The sequence below is a fragment of the Balaenoptera borealis genome (assembly GCF_965194805.1).
Source record: "Balaenoptera borealis genome assembly, chromosome: 5".
NCBI classification, from domain to species: domain Eukaryota; kingdom Metazoa; phylum Chordata; class Mammalia; order Artiodactyla; family Balaenopteridae; genus Balaenoptera; species Balaenoptera borealis.
This window is the reverse complement of record NC_138862.1, coordinates 103,945,465-103,967,876: the sequence shown is the minus strand read 5'-3', so window position 1 is coordinate 103,967,876 and position 22,412 is coordinate 103,945,465. Positions and strand designations below refer to the sequence as shown.

The window sequence follows — 22,412 nt, the reverse complement described above, 5'->3', positions numbered from 1 at the left end:
TATAAGATTAGTTGAATAAATGATGGTATATCCAAACAATGGAATACTATGCAGCAAAGATCTCTATGTACTGATATGGAGTGTTTTCAAGGAATATTTTGTTAAATGAAAAAAAGCAAGGTATAAAAGATTATATTTAATGTAAACATATGAAAAGGAGAGAAAGACTACATATATATTTGCTTATAATTTTAAAAAATATAGGAAGGATAAAGCAGCAACTAACAAAAATGTTGAAAATGAAATGCAACTTCTTTGAGCTTAGTGCTTTATATAGTTTTCACTTTTGAACCATGTAACTGTTTTGCATATTAAATCAACAAAAATTTAAAAGGCAAGTCCTAATGTTGAACACAAACAGCCACAAATTAACCTAATTAATGAAACTATCAAATTGATACCATGGCCATTCAGAAAAAAGAATTAATTCAACTGACTTTTGAGCAGTGTACTCCCTAAATAAAATGTTTTTTAAGTACAAAAAGAATTACAGAGAAATACTGATCTTTTCTTAGGTTTGTTTTTTATAATGATATCAGTGAAGAAATTTTGAAAATATTTTGTATCTATTATAGGTTAGAGAAAATTGTTGGAAACCAGGTTTTTTCTCACTATGGCAGAACGGAGATACCAGTTGCCATAGGAGAAGGTTAGGAAGAATCATTTTTTTTTAATTTGATTTGATTTGCATTGGAGTTATCAATATTAACTCATGGTTTAATATTTTCTAGCTCTGAAATTTTTATTTTCTAGGCTCCTGAAAAGCCTAGAAGCAATAATATTTCAATAACATTGGGCATACCTAGTATGCGGATGTTGATTTCTAAATATTGTTCTCCACTGAAAGGAACTCAGGTTCTTTGGAGAAATGGCTGATTCCAATTCTGGGATACAGAAAGTACACAGTAAGTTGGAGACGTCTGGTGCACAAACGTGAGGAAGTGCTCACAATTAATGGGGACATGTCAGAGGATACAAGAGCTAGCTTAAAGTTGTTCCCACTGGCCAAGTTTGTGATAAGTTGACCATCAAAAAGAATAATGATGGTAATGGTTATATTATCTTGAGTTAGAAAAGAACCCATGATTCCAAAGTGACTCAGAAAACTAAAAATAGAACTACCATATGACCCAGCAATTCTACTTCTGGGTATATACCCAAAAAAACTAAAACACTAATTCGAAAAGATACATGCACTCCAATGTTCATAGCAGCATTATTTACGATTGTCAATATGTGGAAACAACCTCAGTGTCCATCAACAGATGAATGTATAAAGAAGATGTGGTACATATATATAATGGAATACTACTTAGCCATAAAAAAGAATGAAATAATGCCATTTGCAGGATTATTGAGCAATAGGATATTCACATGTTATCATGTATCACCCACAGTTACTTATTAATTACAATATAATACACACACACACACACACACACACACACACACACACACCTGGAATGTGTTGAGACTAGTACGCTGATCTTTATAAACCTTCAGTAGCCTGGAAATGGGAGGAGCTCTTTTATGAGTTTTTCAACAGTAATCGTCATTGGAAGAAGAGACTTCCGTTTGTCTTTGGGTATGTTGTTTTGGAATGCTCCTACCTCTAGAGACACAAAAATATTGTTACTGAGGGAGACTGAGGCTATCAGAGTGGAGATGTTCAGAAGCTAAACCAAGTGCTTTATTTTGTAACGTAAATCCGGTGTGTCTTGCCCCAAAGAGGTATTTTAGCAAAGCCAAGACCTTGCAGAATTGTGTCTTCCACAGGAGAAAGGATTCTTTTCCATATTTGGATTTAGACTGTGCTCTGTTTGGTTATTATCGCTGGAGTTGTGTATATGTTCTTCTTTGTGGAGTAATGACAGAGAGTCAGGAGCAGAACCTCTAAAGCTGCAGGAGAGATATGCACACCTCATCTTCCTCTGGGACTTTGAAGTGAGCTGGACTAGGTCCAGTTTAGCACAGAGTGGATTGTGGATACACCCACTGAGATTCCATAATCCAGATTGTGCTGATACTAGGTTTTATGTTGTAATTGTCCTGAGGGGTGAGAGGGGGTGGAGCTCAGGATAACCAAAGCCCTGAGGGTTAGGGTGGGAATTCTTTTGAAGGGAAACATAATTCCACTGGCAGTCATCCACCTAAATAATGGAGTGTGTACCCATTATTCATTGGCTGTCTGCCCTTCTTATAATAGGTCCACAATTATAAATTACTGGGGTGTAAAACTTCAGCATGGAAGAGGGGCAGGAACTAGAGAGGAAGGAGAACTTTTCCCCTGGTTTGGGTCCTTGTTGAGAGTTTGGTGTGAACCTTGAGACATCAAGATATTTGGGAGCCCAACTGGGAGGCAGTCAAGGCAGGGCCCACTGGGGGTGGCATCTCTGAGAGAAGCCACTTCTAAGAGCATCTGGAAGGACGTGACTGCCTGTGCTAAACTTCCCTGACAGCCTGTCTCAGCTGTGCTGAGGTGATTAAGGGAAGGACCTGCCCCAGCTAGGGGGATGGTGGTAAAGGGCAAAACACTACCTCTCCCCTGGAGCCAAAGGGGAGATAGCAGAGATGTTGCCAGTTAGCAAAGATACAAACATATTTTCCAAAGGGTAGAGGTCGTCAGGCATAAATTCTATGTGCCTGTTAATTAATGGAGTATGTACCCATTACTCATTGGTTGCCTCTCCCTTATAATAGGTCCACAATCTCCTATCAGTAATTCTGAAATCCCAATGATTTTGAAAAAATATTTTTTTCGTAAGTTTGCAACTGTCTCATCTGGTGGCAAAACTTGACTGGAACTTATGTGAGATTATTTATACTCTTTATTTATCTCACTTGATTTCTGAATATTTATATGCTTTGCTACAGAAAAACTGATGTGTTTGTTAATAGGGTACTGCCTCGGAGTTCTCTGGGCATGCTCCATGCAGGGGCCCCATAAATCTGAAAAATTAAAAATCTGAAAACTGCTGAATTCCAAAACCTGTCTGGCCACAAGGGATGAGGATTTAGACCTAGATATGGGATTTGTAGCTGTATTAACCTTCCTTTAAGCTGGAGATCTGCTTCAGGACCCTTAGGGAAGCAGGGCCTGTTTCTTTTGATCCTTGGATATAAACTCCACCCCACCCCGGCTCCTGCTCTAAGATAGGACCTGTGCCTAGTCTGCACAGGTTTAAAATATCTGCATGTGTTGCCAACAGTAAAAACTCAGGAGGTTACACATAAACGTCTAGATTTCTGGTGTCTATTGGGAAGTTGGAAAGCTAGCAGTATTGACTTTGCATTCTGACAGATCAGAAGTTTGCTGGGACTGAAAAGCAGCTCCTCTGTTTGCTGGGAAAATTGTCTATTTGCCACAGTTTCCACCACTCTCAACCATGATATGAGACTCAAATTAGTCACAACCTAGAAATCCATCTTCCTTTAAGTTGGTAGTTATTATTATTAATATATATGTATATTTTTGAGAGGGATGGACAGGGGTGGTGGGGCAAAGGCTTCTAGTCACCCTGCTCACATCATTTATTTGTATTATGCCTCCAGCTACTGAAGGCATTTCAGTTTTCCATCCCTACTGTACCCCAGAGTCAAAGCTTTTTCCTCAAAGTCCCTGGACTCCACCTGGGTTACCATCCTAGCTGTAGCTCTGACCCACCAAAGACCTTAAGTTGACAGAGCCCACGGCGTTTTCCATAAGGGGCTTGCTCCCCCGGACTCACTCCTTGTCTGTTCCTTTCTCCAGGCCTGGGATATCTTCCCAAGAACTGGCTGTCTTCACTGAAGCCCTTTCCAGTAAGTGCATTTCTTTCCACCTGCCCGGTAGATGCCCTGTAGCTTTTCAGCCTGTGCCAGCTGGTGCCGTTCTCACTCTTTTACACTGTGGTCCTGGCCCTGGTGGCAAGGCGTGCTGCAGAGTGAGTGACCCTCTCCTGCGTTTCTGGCTTTGATGAGGTGCTCTCATTCTGATCCTAAATGGTTTCCTGTTCTTTGTGTTTCCACCCCCCGCTTGGTCACTTTATTATTATTTCCCCTCCAGCCGGCACTTTTGTTAACCCCACTGCATATCTCAGCCAGAAGGACCCAAGGCCTTCACCCTGACACATGATGGAAAAAGAGCACTCAGCCAGGAGCCAGGAGCCAGGGGATCTGGCCTCTACTCCCAGCTACACCCTTGTTGGTAGAAAGTCCATGAACAAATCACTTTCCTCTCTGGCCCTTGGATTTATCAATTGTAACATGAGGCAGTTTTGCTGTAGATGTACCCAATATCCTTTTAATCCTGCGTACGGGGCATCCCCCTCACAGTGGATAAAACATGCTTGATTTACTGGTGTGCGGCCCCCTTTTTTCCTGTTGGTCTTGGTTGGAGGAAGAAAACATTGGTCCTGATAGTAGAAAACATTCATCTCCTTATTTAGTGCCTGAGGAATCTCTCACATAATAGTATACCGTATGTACTCCAGAACTGGCCTCTCTCCTGGGTGCTGACATAGGGCCTGAGTAAAACCAGATCCACCGTCTGGGAGGGGCTGGGCCCCAGACCTTAAGATCAAGTCCTGGACATATATACACTACCAAATGTAAAATAGATAGCTAGTGGGAAGCAGCCGCATAGCACAGGGAGATCAGCTCCGTGCTTTGTGACCACCTAGAGGGGTGGGATACGGAGGGTGGGAGGGAGGGAGATGCAAGAGGGAAGAGATATGGGAACATGTGTATGTGTATGTATAACTGATTCACTTTGTTATAAAGCAGAAACTAACACACCATTGTAAAGCAATTATACTCCAATAAAGATGTTAAAAAAAAAAAAAAAAAAGATCAAGTCCTGGGCAGGCAAGTGCTCTGGAGCAGTGGTCCCCCACCTTTTTGGCACCAGGGACCGGTTTCATGGAAGACAATTCTTCCACGGATGGGGGCGGGTGGGTGGGGGATGGTTTCGGGATGATTCAAGCACATTACATTTATTGTGTACTTTATTTCTATTATTATTACATTGCAATATATAATAAAATAATTATACAACTCACCATAATGCAAAATCAGTGGGAGCCCTGAGCTTGTTTTCACTTGCCACTCACTGATAGGGTTTTGATATGAGTCTGCAAGCAGTTGATTTATTATGGTCTCTGTGCAGTGAAACCTCTCTGCTGATGATAATCTGTATTTGCAGCCACTCCCCAGCGCTAGCATCACCGCCTCAGCTCCACCTCAGATCATCAGGCATTAGATCCTCATAAGGAGTGTGCAACCTAGATCTCTCGCACCTGCAGTTCACAGTAGGGTTCGGGCTCCTATGAGAATCTAATGCCGCTGCTGATCTGACGGAGGCTGAGCTCAGGCGGTAATGTGAGCGATGGGGAGTGGCTGTAAATACAGATGAAGCTTCAATCGCTCACCCACTGCTCACCTCCTGCTGTGTGGCCTGGTTCCTAACAGGCCACGGACTGGTGCTGGTCTGTGGCCTGAGGGTTGGGGACCCCTGCTCTGGAGAACAACAGGTGGAAAGAGGTGTAATTTAATTTCATCATCACTTTACATTTCCTGCCAGGTAGTCTGCTCCTGTTCTTGAGGTCAGAGATAGGCCTCATTTCTCGTGGAGAAGGGCAAGAGCAAGGATCTCTGTTTGGATCACGGCTTAACCACTTACTGCTGTGTGACCTTGAGCCATTTACTTCACCTCTCCTAGTCTGAAAAAGAGGGCAATTACAATGCCTTCTGCATAGGAATGTTAGGATTAAATGGGATAATGTATGTAAGGCTCTTAGCACAGAGCCTGGCACATATTAAGTATCCGAAAGGTGTTATATAGCTTAATCATTGTTAGCACACTTTATTTCCCAAGAGCCTCTAGGTCTATCAGGGAAAAATTGTATTCCATCTCAGGAGTTTGCAAAAAAAAAAATCATTCTCAAAAATTAGCTTATGAAGAAGTCTCTCCCATTTAACTCTTGCCCTTTGCCCTACTGGTTCCCACTGACAACCTGAGTAGATACTTTTAGCCGTATTTAATCAGAGAACAATTAAAAGCCACTACCAGAGCTCCATTCAACCTAGAAAAATCAATTCCAAACTAAAAACCCACTGTTTTATTGTACCTTTGCATGTAGCTCATAATGTAAGCTACAGATATTCTTAAAGCTCTTCTTTCAATATAAGAACATTTAGTGATCATGACATTTCATTCCTTTAAAAGAATTTTTTTTCCTTGAACAATGAACAGGAATATTTTATGGAATTCAGTGAGGATTTTTCTGGATTTGTATTTATTTTCAGTTACACACGTAACACTTTAATACATTCTGGTAAAACAATTCAAACAATGCAAATGAAAAGAAAGTGTGAAAGTCCTTCTTCACACCATCCCCGTTAGAAGTGGCTTCCCGACCCCAGTGGTAGCAGTCTTTTCACCCCTATCTGAGGGGATTAACCCTGACTTGTCTGAGGAAACTGTAATGGCCTCCCCTGAGGCAATTGCTAAACAAGGCAATGCTGGTTCTCCTTATAACCCACCCCCACTACCCCTCTCTGCTTCTAGACCTATAAGTAGACTCAAGTCCCAGCAGCCCTAAAAGTGAGATACAAAGTGTAACCCATGAGGAGGTGTGCTATACTCCAAAAGAACTAAGTTAAGTTTTATAATTTGTACAGAAAGAAATCTGGAGAATATGTGTGGGAATGGATATTAAGGTGTGGGTTAGTGGTAGAAGGAACATAAAGTTGGATCGGGCCAAATGTGTTGATACGGTCTCTCTAAGCAGAAATTCTGCATTTAATATTGCAGCTTGAAGTGTTAGGAAGAGCTCTAGCAGTTTGCTTGCTTTGTTGGCTGAAACATGGATCAAAAAGTGGCCCATGATGACCAAATTAGAAATGGTAGACATGCCTTGGTTTAATGTAAAGGGAGGGATTCAAAGGCTTATGGAGTTTGGAATATTAGACTGGATTTGTCATTTAAGACCTACTTACCCACACTGGAGGGTCCAGAAGATATACCAGTCATCACTACTGCGAGAAATAAATTTGAGAGAGGAGCCCCAGCATTCTTAAAGAGTTCTGTGACTAGTCTTCTCTGTACACCAGACCTTACAGTGGGGACTGTAGTCACTGAATCGGGAAACCTAAGGGCAGTAGGGTCTGTGGATGGCAAGGGCCAAATTGCTACATTCAACTCTCCCTGTGGACAGAACTTTGAGCATTGCACTAAGTTGTTCACTTTGCTTGGAAGGAGATATGGCCTGACATGTGATTATATACTGGTTCATGGCTGTGGCCAGTGGTTTTCCTGGATAGTCAGGGGCTTGGAAAGAACATGATTAGAAATTTGGTGACAAGGAAATCTAAGGAAGAGGGATATAGATAGATGTCTCTGAATAGACAAAAACATGAAGATATTTGAGTCCCGTATGAATGCTCACCAAAGGGTGACCTAAGCAGAGGAGGATATTAATGATTAAGTAGATAGGATGACCCTTTCTATGGAAACCAGTCAGCCTCTTTCCCAGCCACCCCTGTCATCTCAACGGGCTTATGAGCAAAGTGGCCATTGTGGCAGGGAGGAAAGTTATACATGGGCTCAGCAACATGAACTTCAGCTCAACAAGGCTGACCTGGCTATGGCCACTGCTGAGTGCCCAATCTGCCAGCAACAGAGACCAGCAATGAGTCCTAGATATGGCACTGTTCCCCAGGGTGCTGATCCATTCTCTGGATACAGATTTGCTTTCTTGGCACACAATGCTTCTGTCAGAACTACCATCTTACTTACAGAATACCATATTTACCATCATGGTAGTCTACACAGCATTGTTTCTGATCAAGGAACTCACCTCACAGCAAAAGAAGTGTGGCAATGTCCCCGTGCTCATGGAATTCACTGGCCTTACCTGTTCCCCACTATCCTGAAGCAGCTGGCTTGATTGAATGGTGGGATGGCCTTTTGAAGACTTGGTTACAGCATCCACTAGATGGCAATACATTGCAGGACTGGGCCGAGTTTCTCCAGAAGGCTGTGAATGCTCTGAATCAGTGTCCAACATATGTCGCTATGTCTCCTAAAGCTAAGATTCATGAGTCAAGGGGCTTCCCTGGTGGCGCAGTGGTTGAGAGTCCGCCTGCCAATGCAGGCAACAGGGGTTCGGGCCCTCGTCCAGGAGGTTCCCACATGCCGCGGAGCAACTGGGCCCGTGCACCACAACTACTGAGCCTGTGCTCTAGAGCCCGCGAGCCACAACTACTGAAGCCTGCACACCTGGAGCCCGTGCTCTGTAACAAGAGAGGCCACCGTGGTGAGAAGCCCGCGCACCACGGCGGGGAGTGGCCCCTGCTCACCGCAACTAGAGAGGGGCCGCGTGCAGCAACAAAGACCCAATGCAGACAAATAAATAAATAAATTAAAAAAAAAAAAGATTCATGCGTCAAGGGGTGGAAATGGGAGCGGCTCTACTCACTATTATCCCTAGTGACCTGCTAGCAAAATTTTTGCTTCTTGTTCCCATGACCTAATGCTCTATTGGCTTAGAGAGCTTAGGCCAAAGAGAAAAATGCTTCCGCCAGGAGACACAATAATGATTCCATTGAACTGAAAATTAAAATTGCTGTCTGGCCACTTTGGACTCCTCATGCCTCTGACTCAGCAGGCAAAGTAGTGAGTTACTGTGCTGGCTGGGACAATTGATCCTGACTACCAAGAGGAAACTGTACTTCTACTCCACGACAGAGATATGGAAGAGTATGTCTGGAATGCAGGAGATCCCTTAAGAAGGCTCTTAGTATTAACCATTCCTTGAGATTAAGGTCAGTAGAAGACAACAACAACCCAGTCCAGGCAGGACTACTAATGGCCCAGATCCTTCGGGAATGAAGGTTTGTATCACTTCAGTGTGTAAAGAACCACAACCAGCTGAGGTGTTTACTGAAGGCAAAGGGAATATAGTATGGGTAGTGGAGGAAGGTAGTTATAAATACCAGCTATGACCATGTGACCAGTTACAGATATGGGGACCGTAACTGTCACGAGTATTCCTCCTTATTTTGTTATGAATATGTGTGTGTGTGTCTGTGTGTATTTTAAAACAAATATCATTGTTTTCTTCCCTCTCTTATTCCCTAATTGTGTAACATAAGATGTATTGACTTTATATCATAGTATTTAAGTTATAGGATATCAAGGAGAAGAGTAAACATCACTCAAGGACATTATATTACCTCTTCTGGGTAAGGGATTAGTACGTTTCTGGTTATACACAGAACAGTTGTATCATGTTAGGTGGAATTATGATCTTGTTAATGTGTTTTTTGGAGATTAAGTATAGTTTAAGAAGGTGCATATGAGTGCCAAGTTGACAAGGAGTGGACTTGTGATGATTAATTTTGTGTGTCAACAATACGTAAGGGGACTTCCCTAGTGGCTCAGTGGTTAAGAATCCACCTGCCAGTGCAGGGGGCACAAGTTTGAGCCCTGGTCCGGGACGATCCCACATGCTGCGGAGCAATGAAGCTCATGCACCACAACTACTGAGCCTGCGCTCTAGAGCCTGCGAGCCACAACTACTAAGCCCACGTGCCACAACTACTGAAGCCCACGCGCCTAGAGCCCATGCCCCCGCAACCAGAGAAGCCACTGCAATGAGAAGCCTGTGCATTGCAATGAAGAGCAGCCCCCGCTCGCCACAACTAGAGAAAGCCTGTGCGCAGCAACGAAGACCAACGCAGCCAAAAATAAATAAATAAATAAGTAAATTAATTAATTAAAAAACACACAAAACAATACATAGGGTGCCCAGATATTTGGTTAAACGTTATTTCTGGATGAGATTAACATCTGAAACAGTAAACTGAGTAAGGCAGATTGCTCTTCCCAATGTGAGTGAGCTTCATCCAATCCACTGAAGGCCTGTATAGAATAAAAAGCTGAGTACGAAAGAATTCTTTCTCTCTGCCTGACTATTTTCAAGCTGGAACATCAGTCTTCTTCTGCCTTTGAACTCTTGGACTTTGAACTTATGCCATCAGCTCTCTGGGGTTTTAGGCCTTTGGACTTGGACTGGAACTTACACTGTAGGCGCTCTCGAGTCTACAGCTTGCCAACTGCAGATGTTGGACTTCTCAGCCTCCATGATTGTGTGAGCCAATTCCTTAAAATAAATCTCTCTCTCGCCATGTGTAGATGATATAGATACAGATACAGATATAGATGTATAGAGGTATGTATCTATTTATGTATTTACAGAATATATATTTATTGATTGTGTTTCTCTGGAGAACCCAGACTATATACTAGATAACCAATGCACTCCTTCTTTCATAAAATACTTGGTCAGGGAGAGCTTTCCTGTCATACATTTACAACAGCCTCATTCTTTGTAACTGCTGCATGATATCCCTAGTTCTATGGTATTTTTAACCATTTCCTTTTTAATGGGTACTTAAGTTCTTTCGGTGCTCTATTCTCAGAATAACTCTTCACAGCATCATAGCAGAGTGGGTTGCTTCCATGATAGACTGAACTTTGCTGAGTCAGCCCTGGCCACAAGGTGGAACACACATGAGAGGAAAATGGAAGTATCTTCCACAGAGAGTTTTTGTTCATCCTGTACCTTAGGAAAATAGCTCCCATCCTTGTGGCTTTGTGACCTTGTTTTGCCAATGTCAAAGGACATTATTAAAAAAGCAAAATAAAACAAAAAAGCTTTCTACTTGTTACCATCATAATTTTTTTAAAAAAGCTATTCTAACATAAAAGCACAAAGACAACCTTAGAATAATGGATGGTCAAATTGGATAAATTCAATCTTATTCAAAATTCACTGCACTGTCATTTTTCTCTCTTTGTGTCAGCAGGTGAAAACTCTCACTCGCCTGTTTCACTTTCCATCTGCATTAGAAGGAACTACCTTAATATTTTTCTGACTTCTAAATTAACAAAGAATTGGGAAGAAAGCTAAAGTGAGAACTTCTTGCTCTCTTTTTTTTTTTAACTTTTTATTTTATATTGGAGTGTAGCCGATTAACAATGTTGTGATAATTTCAGGTGCACAGCAAAGGGACTCAGCCATACATATACATGTATCCATTCTCCCCCAAACTCCCCTCCCATCCAGGCTGCCACATAACATTGAGCGGAGGTCCCTGTGCTATACAGTAGGTCCTTGTTGGTTATTCATTTTAAATACAGCAGTGTGTACACGTTGATCCCAAACTCCCTAACTATCCCTTCCCCCCATTCTCCCCCACCTGCCCCCCAGTAACCATAAGTTCGGAGAACTTCTTGCTTTCTAAGAGGGAGATCACAGTCTAGTAAATGAGGGTTAAAGATGTTTCCTTGGACTCAGGCCTAGGAAGTGATTCTAGGATGAGTTGGAAAGAATTCAAACCTTGGTTCTTGAGACCTTAACCGAAAGGAGGCCTGGCATGAAAAGATGAGCATGATGTGGGTGTGGGGTTGTGTGAAGAGATTGCAAACCCATTGGAGATGAATGGTGGTGCAGTCCACAATGGAAATCAAAGAGCTGTCGTAAAACAATTAAAGGTACTAGAATGACCTATTTAGAGAATAACATCTGAATCTATTAAATCATCTCTATTCTGCTTTCTTTAACACATTTCCCTTCTCTGGCATGGAAAAACTGTGAGGAGAGACTTTCCTGGTGGTCCAGTGGTTAAGACTCCACACTCCCAATGCAGGGGGCCCAGGTTCAATCCCTGGTCAGGGAACTAGAGTCCACATGCTGCAACTAAAAGATCCTGCATGCTTCAACTAAGACTCAGCGCAGCCAAATAAATAAATAAATAAAGTGTATTTTGAAAAAAAACTGAGGAAAAAAAATTATATATTTTTTATAGCTTATGTGAAGTGAAAAAATTGGTGGTTGTTTTTTGAAATAAAATAGCCAGTTTTATTGGTTGTAGCAACTGTTCTGTTTTAAACATAAGGAGAGGAAGGGGAAGAAATGCTAGCCCTGCAGATGGACAGGTGCTTTCTGTGATTAGAAAAGTCCCTGGAGCATATAAAGCCTGGAGCATCAGTTCAGCCAGAGCTGTGGTTTTCCCCACTCTAATCACACCCGAGGTATCGGGATGCAGGGTGAGACCCCAGCTGAACATCTGTGATTTTCAGTCAATTCTGCCACCTTCAGAACCAGCTGTTCTGTCTCACTGATCCTTCATTCACTCCTCTAAAAAAATTGGGGTAATAAGATTGCCTTATGTGACAAGAGAACACAGTAAAATCCCTCTGAAAGTTATGAAGTGTTATACAAACAAATTATAATATTTACAAAACCCAGAAAGCAGGGGGTGGGACGAGGAGTGGGCCAAAGCTAGGTCATATGATGACTTTGTGCAAATTAGAAAAAGATGCCCCTTTGGTGGACACAGCCCAGTGCCAGGACACACAGCTGGCTTAGTGGAACTTGGGCTGGATTTCAGCCCTAACTTATACCCTCAGTGGCATGCCAATGTGCAGTGAACTGTTTGCAGAACTTCATGTGGCAGACCCAGAGGTCAGGGCCATTTGTTTTGGGCCTCAAGTTCAAGGGAGTCTCAAATTGTGACTTCCATTCAGTAGAATTATGTGCAAGGGATTAAGATAAAGCTGCACCACAAATGATGATTTGATTTGATTTTTATTTTTGGCTGTGTTGGGTCTTTGCTGCTGTGTGTGGGCTTTCTCTAGTTGTGGCAAGCGGGGGTTACTCTTCATTGTGTGCGGGCTTCTCATTGCTGTGGCTTCTCTTGTTGTGGAGCACGGGCTCTAGGTGCACGGGCTTCGGTAGTTGCGGCACATGGGCTCAGTAGTTGCAGCATGCAGGCCCTAGAGCATGCAGGCTTCAGTAGTTGTGGCACGTGGGCTCAGTAGTTGCAGTGCGCGGGCTCTAGGGTGCACGGGCTTCAGTAGTTGTGGCATGTGGGCTCAGTAGTTGTGGCTTGCGGGCTCTAGAGCACAGGCTCAGTAGTTGTGGTGCCCTGGCTTAGTTGCTCCGCCCAGGGATCGAACCCATGTCCCCTGCATTGGCAGGTGGATTCTTAACCACTGCACTACCAGGGAAGTCCCCAAATGATGATTTTAAATGATATCCATCTAACTAAATCCAAGGGGTGAGTGGTCTCACATTTTAAAGCTCCTTGGGCCTCCCCGAGATTTTGTAAAGCCTAATTATTTAGTAAACTTAAAAAAATAAGGTGATATTCAGCCTCAGTAATGCTCATTGGTTAAGTAGCTGCCTCAGCAATTTTTAGACATAGGACGAATGAAATAATTGCATATAGACACACATCTAATATGTGGTGTTCACCCTTGGACATCGTCTCATTTTGCCATATTTGAAACCAGCCTCAATACTGGACTCAGCACTTTGTTTCATCTGGCCCCTACCCTCCTCACTTCTGGCTCATTTTGCCCCAGTCATGCTGCCCTTGTTTCCTTCTGTTAAACATCCTACCTCTGGACATTTCCATTTGCTGTCCCCTTTGCCTAGAATGCTTTTCTCCCAGATTTCTGCATGGCTCAGTTCTTTCTAACATTCACCTTTCTCTTGAAAGATGACTTCAGAGATACACCTGAAATAATTATGCTGCTTCTAAGCTGCACTTTTATTTTATTTTTTAAAAACATTTTTTTTAAAAACCTTTTAAAAAAACATTTTATTTTTTAAAAACCTCTCTGAACCTGAGATGCATTTAACAACTGCTAGCATCTTATGATTGTGATTAACGAAGCAGCAGGCATGACTGCTGCAGTTGTCATTGCTTGTGTGCAAAATCAGATGTTATTCCTGGTGGACCTACTGGCCACCTGCCTCACCTTGACAATTCAGTCAACAGATCTGGGACACCAGATACTGGAACTTGCATATCCAGGAAAGAACACTCAAGTGATAGTTTAAAGATCCAGATCTACTTCAGGATGATTCTTTTTTTTTTTTTTAAGACTTTATTTTTTAGAGCAGTTTTAAGTTCACAGCAAAACTGAGAGTCAGGTACAGAGATTTCCAGTATACTCCCTGCCTCCACCCATGTACAGCCTCCCCTATTATCAACATCTCCCACCAGAGTAGTACATTTGCAGGAAGATTCTTTGTCTTTGAAAATGGTGAAGCAGATGCCAACTTTCCTCACCATGAATGAAAAAACCCACTCATTCTCTGGAAGGATTCTCCTATGATAGAAAGCCCACCTCAGGTGTGACTATGTAACTTTTTATACAGTGTAAATTCATACATGTATTTTAAACTTCAAATCTGTTTTTATTTATTTATTTTATTTATTTATTTATGGCTGTGTTGGGTCTTCGTTTCTGTGCGAGGACTTTCTCTAGCTGCAGCAAGCAGGAGCCACTCTTCATCGCGGTGCGCAGGCCTCTCACTATTGCGGCTTCTCTTGTTGCGGAGCACAGGCTCCAGACACGCAGGCTCAGTAATTGTGGCTTATGGGCCCAGCCGCTCCGCGGCATGTGGGATGCTCCCAGACCAGGGCTCGAACCCGTGTCCCCTGCATTGGCAGGCAGACTCTCAACCACTGCACCACCAGGGAAGCCCAAATCTGTTTTTAAAAATTATGTACCATAGGGACTTCCCTGGTGGCACAGTGGTTAAGAATCCGCCTGCCAATGCAGAGGACACGGGTTCGATCCCTGGGCTGGGAAGATCCTACATGCCGCGGAGCAACTAAGCCCGTGCACCACAACTACTGAGCCTGCGCTCTAGAGCCCGCAAGTCACAACTACTGAGCCCACATGCCACAACTACTGAAGCCCGCATGCCTAGAGCCTGTGCTCCGCAACAAGAGAAGCCACCACAATGAGAAGCCTGTGCACTGCAACGAAGAGTAGCCCCTCCTGGCCACAACTAGAGAAAGCCTATGTGCAGCAATGAAGACCCAACCCAGCCAAAAACAAATATATTTATTTAAAAAAAATTTATGTACCAGAGATATTTACACATATGAATGATATGTATCTTCCTCAAGAAGACTTTATCAAGGATATGACAGCAGAATTGAGATTTTTATCTTCAAATCATTTGCTTTCCAAAGTCTAAGAGGATTTATTGTTCATCTGAAACTGAAAAAAAAAAGGTAAAACAATAAATAATAAATCTAAGTGACAGCTGACAGTAAATTGATTCTAGGATCTGAGACTTGTATTCCTCTGAAAATGCATCTTTTGAGGATTCAAACTTTCTGACTGTTGCTGCCAGTTACACGGTCACTGATCACAGTTACTTCAAATAGCTAACCTTTCTCAAGTGGAGCCAGTAGCTTAGCTTGTAAAGTATATGCTTCCAAAATATGAATTTTACTCTATTTTGCTTATATTAAGCTCAGTAGCTAACCTCTCTGTGTTCATTTAAACAAAATATTTCAGAAGCTCATATGACTTTTACATCTTCATTTTACTGGAGGGTCTAAATTTGCTTCTGAAAAGTTAGCAAAATAGTGCTCAGCAAACCTATCTTCCTTAAAACTCAACATTCAGTTTGGATATTCTGTTTTATGTTTTTGTTGCTTCTAACCTCCCAGGCAGCAATTTTACATCTCACAGTCTTGATGTTGTTTAAAAAAATAATGTTGGAGATGGAGTAGAAAAGATCTCCTAGTTCTTACTCATTCTCCTAGTTTTTGAACCAGTTTTTTTTTTTTTAACCCCTGACTCTTTATAGGCATATATCATGTGTACAATACACATGTCTAATATTAATGAAAATAGAAATCTGGATTTCATTCTCATTTTGTCTGTTTGGCTCCCTCTTTGCCTTCTTTCCACTTGCCCTGCCCCTCCCCCGTCACATCATTATGCTCCATCCGTGCCATCGTTTCCTCACAGTGGGAACACTCCTCTCCTAACAACTTGGCCCCACTCTCTTGGCCACAGAGATACACTCAGGACCAATCAGAATCCCTCTGCAGGCGTTTAGAACCTATCTACCTATCTATCTATTTATTTATTTGGTCATACCAAGCAGCTTGCGGGATTAGTTCCCCAACCAGGGATTGAATCCAGGCCCCCTGCAGTGGAAGCATGGAGTCCTAACCACTGGACCACCAAGGAATTCCCAGCATTTAGAATTCAGACTAAGAAATTCTAGGCTTATTCTGCTGGGTTTTGGAACAAAGGAGATGGAAACTCAGAAGATGTCAGTGGATATTTCCACCTTGTGAACCAGGATGTAGGCCAAGACAGTGTGTAGTAAGAGAGGAGGAAAAAGTAGAGGCAGAGATTAAAGCTGAATTGAAAGCTGGGGTAGGAAGACTTCTTGGCCTGGTTGCATCCTACTCTCAGGTGATCAGCTCTTCTTCCTTAGGATAAATTCGTTTGTTTCAGCTAATTTGAGGTGGTTTCTATTACTTTTAAGAAAAATGTTAAACAATATGGTGTTTTCTGCATGAAATTTTGGGGAATTCTCTTTTTAAGTTATTTATTTTTTAAATAAATAAATATTTATTTGTTTATTTGGTTGTGCTGGGTCTTAGTTGCGGCAGGCAGGCTGCTTAGTTGTGGCATGCAAACTCTTAGTTGCGGCATGCATCTTACTTTTTCAGTTATTTTTGTTAGTTTTGTAATAGCCAGGAAAGGACTTTCCTCAGAGAACTTTTCTTCCTGTTTTTTTCTACCTCAGACGTACATTTTTAGTATCTTAACTTCCCTTTATTTTTTTTCTTGCTAAAGTCAATATTACATGTTTATCTGTGAGGGGAGTGCAAGGGTTTGTAGCAGAATCTGAAAAGGCTGGTCAGGGCCACATACCTCTTCTAAGTTAAATTCCCTTCCAGGACAAAACTCCTCAAAGAGGAGAAACATCTGGGAATAAAATCTAAATTTAGCAGGACACAGATAGAAAAGGCCAAAGAAAAAGAACATCCAGATTAATATTGGGGTTGGGGCAGGAGAGAACTGTCAGGAGATTTCAAAATGTAACCTGACATGTTCTTGAATGCTTTGAAAAAACATCAATGCAAGAGAACTCAGAAGTATAAAAGTTAGCTATAAAGTTATCAAAGTTTAGATAGAAAGTTAAGCTTAAAAAGTTATCCAGAACAACATCTTCTTTCTAAAAGCTTAGGAGCTTTCTAAATTACTTTGACATAAAAATTAAGCAACAGAAAAGATGGAAATCAAATTCCATCAAAATTAAGAAAAAAGAGAATAATACTCCTACAGATGATGAAATCATGTCCAAAAGACATTCCCATAAAGCAGAGTAAAAATTATAATCTAATATTTCAAAACAAGCTAATAGACACAAAGAAAACAACATAACAAATGAAAGAACAAATAAATCAGAATTTATCTGAGGTGACAGAACTCAGAAAATAATTAAAACAAAATTATTAAGAAATGGAAACTAAAATAAAAGCAAAACTAGAATGAATACAAGATAATGCCTCAATGGAACATAAAAAGAAGGGAAATTTTAAAAACTACAATGGAAGAACAGAGAGATGAAAAGGATTAAAGGAACAATAAGACAGGCAGAGAAGATCATATATATGTATATATCATATGTATATATGTATATATATATATGGAATATCTGCAGAAAACCCTGACAAAGAAAAAAAAATCCCTGAAATCTGTAATATAAGAAACAAATAAAATGTGAATTGAAATGAAATATTGAGAGGGCACTTGGCTTATCTGATAATATTGACCTAGAATGACCATCACTGAGATATAGTCTAGTGAAATTACTGGACTTTAAAGGAAAGGAAATAAAAATCCTTTAGGCACTGAGAGAAAAAGCCCAAGTCACTTAGGGAAGAAAGTAATATTGTCTTTAAACTTTTGAACATCAACACTTTATGCTTGAAGAAAATTTAGTAACATATTTATAATATTCAAAGAAAGAAAATACAAGGCAAGGATTTTATATCTAAACAAGCTGTCATCAACATGTAAGAACTCAGGGAATAGTATTTGTTATGAATCTACTGGAGAAGGGGATTGAACAAGCAAAATACTTAAGAGACAGGACAAAATGACTGAAGATGAGCATATAATTTCTATGTATAACTAAGACTAAATGAGAGATATAAAGAAGAGTCTGTAGTATGTAGTAGCTGAGTGCTCTGGCAATGTAGGTACAGCACAACTGCAAAAAATTGGGGTGAGAATGGGGAGAGCATATGCAAAAGAATTTGTAACTCTTTCCAATAATCACATCGGTGGTATTGTTATTGGCTCCTACTGACTAAAGATGGAAGAATTTGAGTATGGGGACATCCCTGGTGGCACAGTGGTTAAGAATCTGCCTGCCAATGCAGGGGACATGGGTTTGAGCCCTGGTCAGGGAAGATCCCACATGCAGTGGAGCAACTAAGCCCATGCGCTGCAACTACTGAGCCCGTGTGCTGCAACTACTGAAGCCCACATACCTAGAGCCTATGCTCCACAACAACAGCAGCCCCCGCTCGCCACAACTAGAGAAAGCCTGCGTGCAGCAATGAAGACCCAATGCAGCCAAAAATAAATAAATAAAAATTAAAGAGGAGGGGACTTCCCTGGTGGCATAGTGGTTAAGAATCCGTCTGCCAATGCAGGGAACACGGGTTCGAGCCCTGGTCCGGGAAGATCCCACATGCCGCAGAGCAAATAAGCCCGTGCGCCACAACTACTGAGCCTGTGCTCTAGAGCCCGTGAGCCACAACTACTGAGCCCATGTGCCACAACTACTGAAGCCCGTGCACCTGGAGCCCGTGCTCTGCAACAAGAGAAGCCACCGCAATGAGAAGCCTGCACGCTGCAACGAAGAGTGGCCCCCGCTCGCCACAACTACAGAAAGCCCGCGTGCAGCAACGAAGACCCAACGCAGCCAAAAATAAATTAAAAAAAAAAAAGAGGAGGAGCTTCAAGATGGTGGAGGAGTAAGACTTGGAGATCAACTTCCTCCCCACAAACACATCAGAAATACATCTACATGTGGAACAACTCCTACAGAACTCCTACTGAACACTGGCAGAAGACCTTAGACCTCCCAAAAGGCAAGAAATTCCCCACGTACTTGGGTAGGGCAAAAGAAAAAATAAATAACAGAGACAAAAGAATAGGGACAGTACCTGCACCAGTGAGAGGGAGCTGTGAAGGAGGAAAGGTTTCCACACACTAGAAAGCCCCTTTGCAGGTGGAGACTGCGGGTGGCGGAGGGGGGAAGCTTCGGAGCCACGGAGGAGAGCGCAGCAACAGGGGTGCGGGGGGCAAAGCGGAGAGATTCCCCCACAGAGGATTGATGCCAACCAGCACTCACCAGCCCTAGAGGCTTGTCTGCTTACCAGCCGGGACGGGTGGGGGCTGGGAGCTGAGGCTCGGGCTTCGGAGTTTGGATCCCAGGGAGAGGACGGGGGTTGGCTGCGTGAACACAGCCTGAAGGGGCTAGTGCACCACAGCTAGCTGGGAGGGAGTCCGGGAAAAAGCCTGGAGCTGCCGAAGAGGCAAGAGACTTTTTCTTGCCTCTTTGTTTCCTGGTGTGCGAGGAGAGGGGATTAAGAGCGCCGCTTCAAGGATCTCCAGAGATGGGCGTGAGCCGCGGCTATCAGCGCGGACTCAAGAGATGGGCATGAGACGCTAAGGCTGCTGCTGCAGCCACCAAGAAGCCTGTGTGCAAGCACAGGTCACTATCCACACTTCCCCTCCTGGGAGCCTGTGCAACCCACCACTGCCAGGGTCCCGTGATCCAGGGACAACTTCCCCAGGAGAACACAGGGCACGCCTCAGGCTGGTGCAACTTCATGCTGGGCTCTGCTGCCGCAGGCTCGCCCCCCATCCGTAGCCCTCCCTCCCCCCAGCCTGAGTGAGCCAGAGCCCCCGAATCAACTGCTACTTTAACCCCGTCCTGTCTGAGTGAAGAACAGATGCCCTCTGGAGATGTACATGCAGAGGCGGGGCCAGATCCAAAGCTGAACCCCAGGAGCTGTGTGAACAAAGAAGAGAAAGGGAAATTTCTCCCAGCAGCCTCAGGAGCAGCGGATTAAATCTCCACAGTCAACTTGATGTACCCTGCAACTGTGGAATACCTGAATAGACAACGAATCATCTCAAATTGAGGAGGTGCACTTTGGGAGCAACAATATATATATATATTTTTCCCTTTTCCTCTTTTTGTGAGTGTGTATGTGTATGCTTCTGTGTGTGATTTTGTCTGTATAGCTTTGCTTTTACCATTTGTCCTAGGGTTCTGTCTGTCCTTTTTTTTCTTTTCTTTTTCTTTTTTTAGTATAGTTTTTAGCGCTTGTTATCATTGGTGGATTTGTTTTTTGGTTTGGTTTCTCTCTTCTTTTTTTTTAATTACTTAATAAATTTTTAAAAATAATTATTTTTTATTTCAATAACTTTTAAATTTTATTTTATTTTATCTTCTTCTTTCTTTCGTTCTCTTTTTTTTCTCCCTTTTATTCTGAGCCATGTGGATGACAGGTTCTTGGTGCTCCAGCCAGGCGTCAGGGCTGTGCCTCTGCAGTGGGAGAGCCAAGCTCAGGACATTGGTCCACAAGAGACCTCCCAGCTGCATGTGATATCAAATGGCAAAAATCTCCCAGAAGTCTCCATCTCAAGGCCAAGACCCAGCTCCACTCAACGACGAGCAAGCTACAGTGCTGGACACCCTATGCCAAAAAACTAGCAAGACAGGAACACAACCCCACCCATTAGCAGGGAGGCTGCCTAAAATCATAATAAGGCCACAGACACCGCAAAACACACCACCAGACGTGGACCTGCCCACCAGAAAGACAAGATCCAGCCTTATCCACCAGAACACAGGCACTAGTCCCCTCCACCACGAAGCCTACACAACCCACTGAACCAAGCTTAGCCACTGGGGGCAGACACCAAAAAAAAGGGAACTATTAACCTGCAGCCTGCGAAAAGGAGACCCCAAACACAGTAAGCTAAGCAAAATGAGAAGACAGAGAAACACACAGCAGATGAAGCAGCAAGGTAAAAACCCACCAGACCTAACAAATAAAGAGGAAATGGGCAGTCTACCTGAAAAAGAATTCAGAATAATGATAGTAAAGATGATCCAAAATCTTGGAAATAGAATGGAGAAAATACAAGAAACGTTTAACAAGGACCTAGAAGAACTAAAGAGCAAACAAACAATGATGAACAACACAATAAATGAAATTAAAAATTCTCTAGAAAGGATCAATAGCAGAATAACTGAGGCAGAAGAACGGATAAGTGACCTGGAAGATAAAATAGTGGAAATAACTACTGCAGAGCAGAATAAAGAAAAAAGAATGAAAAGAATTTAGGACAGTATAAGATACCTCTGGGACAACATTAAATGCAACAACATTCGAATTATAGGGGTCCCAGAAGAAGAAGAGAAAAAGAAAGGGACTGAGAAAATACTTGAAGAGATTATAGTTGAAAACTTCCCTAATATGGGAAAGGAAATAGTTAATCAAGTCCAGGAAGCACAGAAAGTCCCATACAGGATAAATCCAGGGAGAAACACGCCAAGACACATATTAAACAAACTATCAAAAAGTAAATACAAAGAAAAAATATTAAAAGCACCAAGGGAAAAACAACAAATAGCACACAAGGGAATCCCCATAAGGTTAACAGCTGATCTTTCAGCAGAAACTCTGCAAGCCAGAAGGGAGTGACAGGACATGTTTAAAGTGATGAAACGGAAAAACCTACAACCAAGATTACTGTACCCAGCAAGGATCTCATTCAGATTTGATGGAGAAATTAAAACCTTTACAGACAAGCAAAAGCTAAGAGAATTCAGCACCGCCAAACCAGCTTTACAACAAATGCTAAAGGAACTTCTCTAGGCAGGAAACACAAGAGAAGGAAAAGACCTACAATAACAAACTCAAAACAATTAAGAAAATGGTAATAGGACATACATATCAATAATTACCTTAAATGTAAACGGATTAAATGCTCCAACCAAAAGACATAGACTGGCTGAATGGATACAAAAACAAGACCTGTATATATGCTGTCTACAAGAGATCCACTTCAGACCTAGGGACACATACAGACTGAAAGTGAGGGGATGGAAAAAGATATTCCATGCAAATGGAAATCAAAAGAAAGCTGGAGTAGCAATTCTCATATCGGACAAAATGGACTTTAAAATAAAGACTATTATAAGAGACAAAGAAGGACACTACATAATGATGAAGGGATCAATCCAAGAAGAAGATATAACAATTGTAAATATTTATGCACCCAACATAGGAGCACCTCAATACATAAGGCAAATGCTAACAGCCATAAAAGGGGAAATCGACAGTAACACAATCATGGTAGGGGACTTTAACACCCCACTTTCCCCAATGGACAGATCATCAAAAATGAAAATAAATAAGGAAATACAAGCTTTAAATGATACATTAAACAAAATGGACTTAATTGATATTTATAGGACAGTCCATCCAAAAACAAC

At 42.1% G+C, this 22,412-nt stretch overlaps 1 protein-coding gene and 1 long non-coding RNA gene across 2 annotated transcripts in view; both read left to right on the top strand.

Annotated features, from left to right (window-relative positions):
* Nucleotides 1-22,412, top strand: part of NMD3 (NMD3 ribosome export adaptor) — a 147,408-nt gene that overhangs the window by 12,552 nt on the left and 112,444 nt on the right. The window lies entirely within an intron of this gene.
* LOC309629810 overlaps nucleotides 1-22,412 on the top strand; it is a 98,816-nt gene that overhangs the window by 12,433 nt on the left and 63,971 nt on the right. Inside the window, exon 2 of the long non-coding RNA XR_014245231.1 lies at nucleotides 3,752-3,801. This is a non-coding gene — a long non-coding RNA (uncharacterized lncRNA). The remainder of the gene's footprint in view (nucleotides 1-3,751; nucleotides 3,802-22,412) is intronic.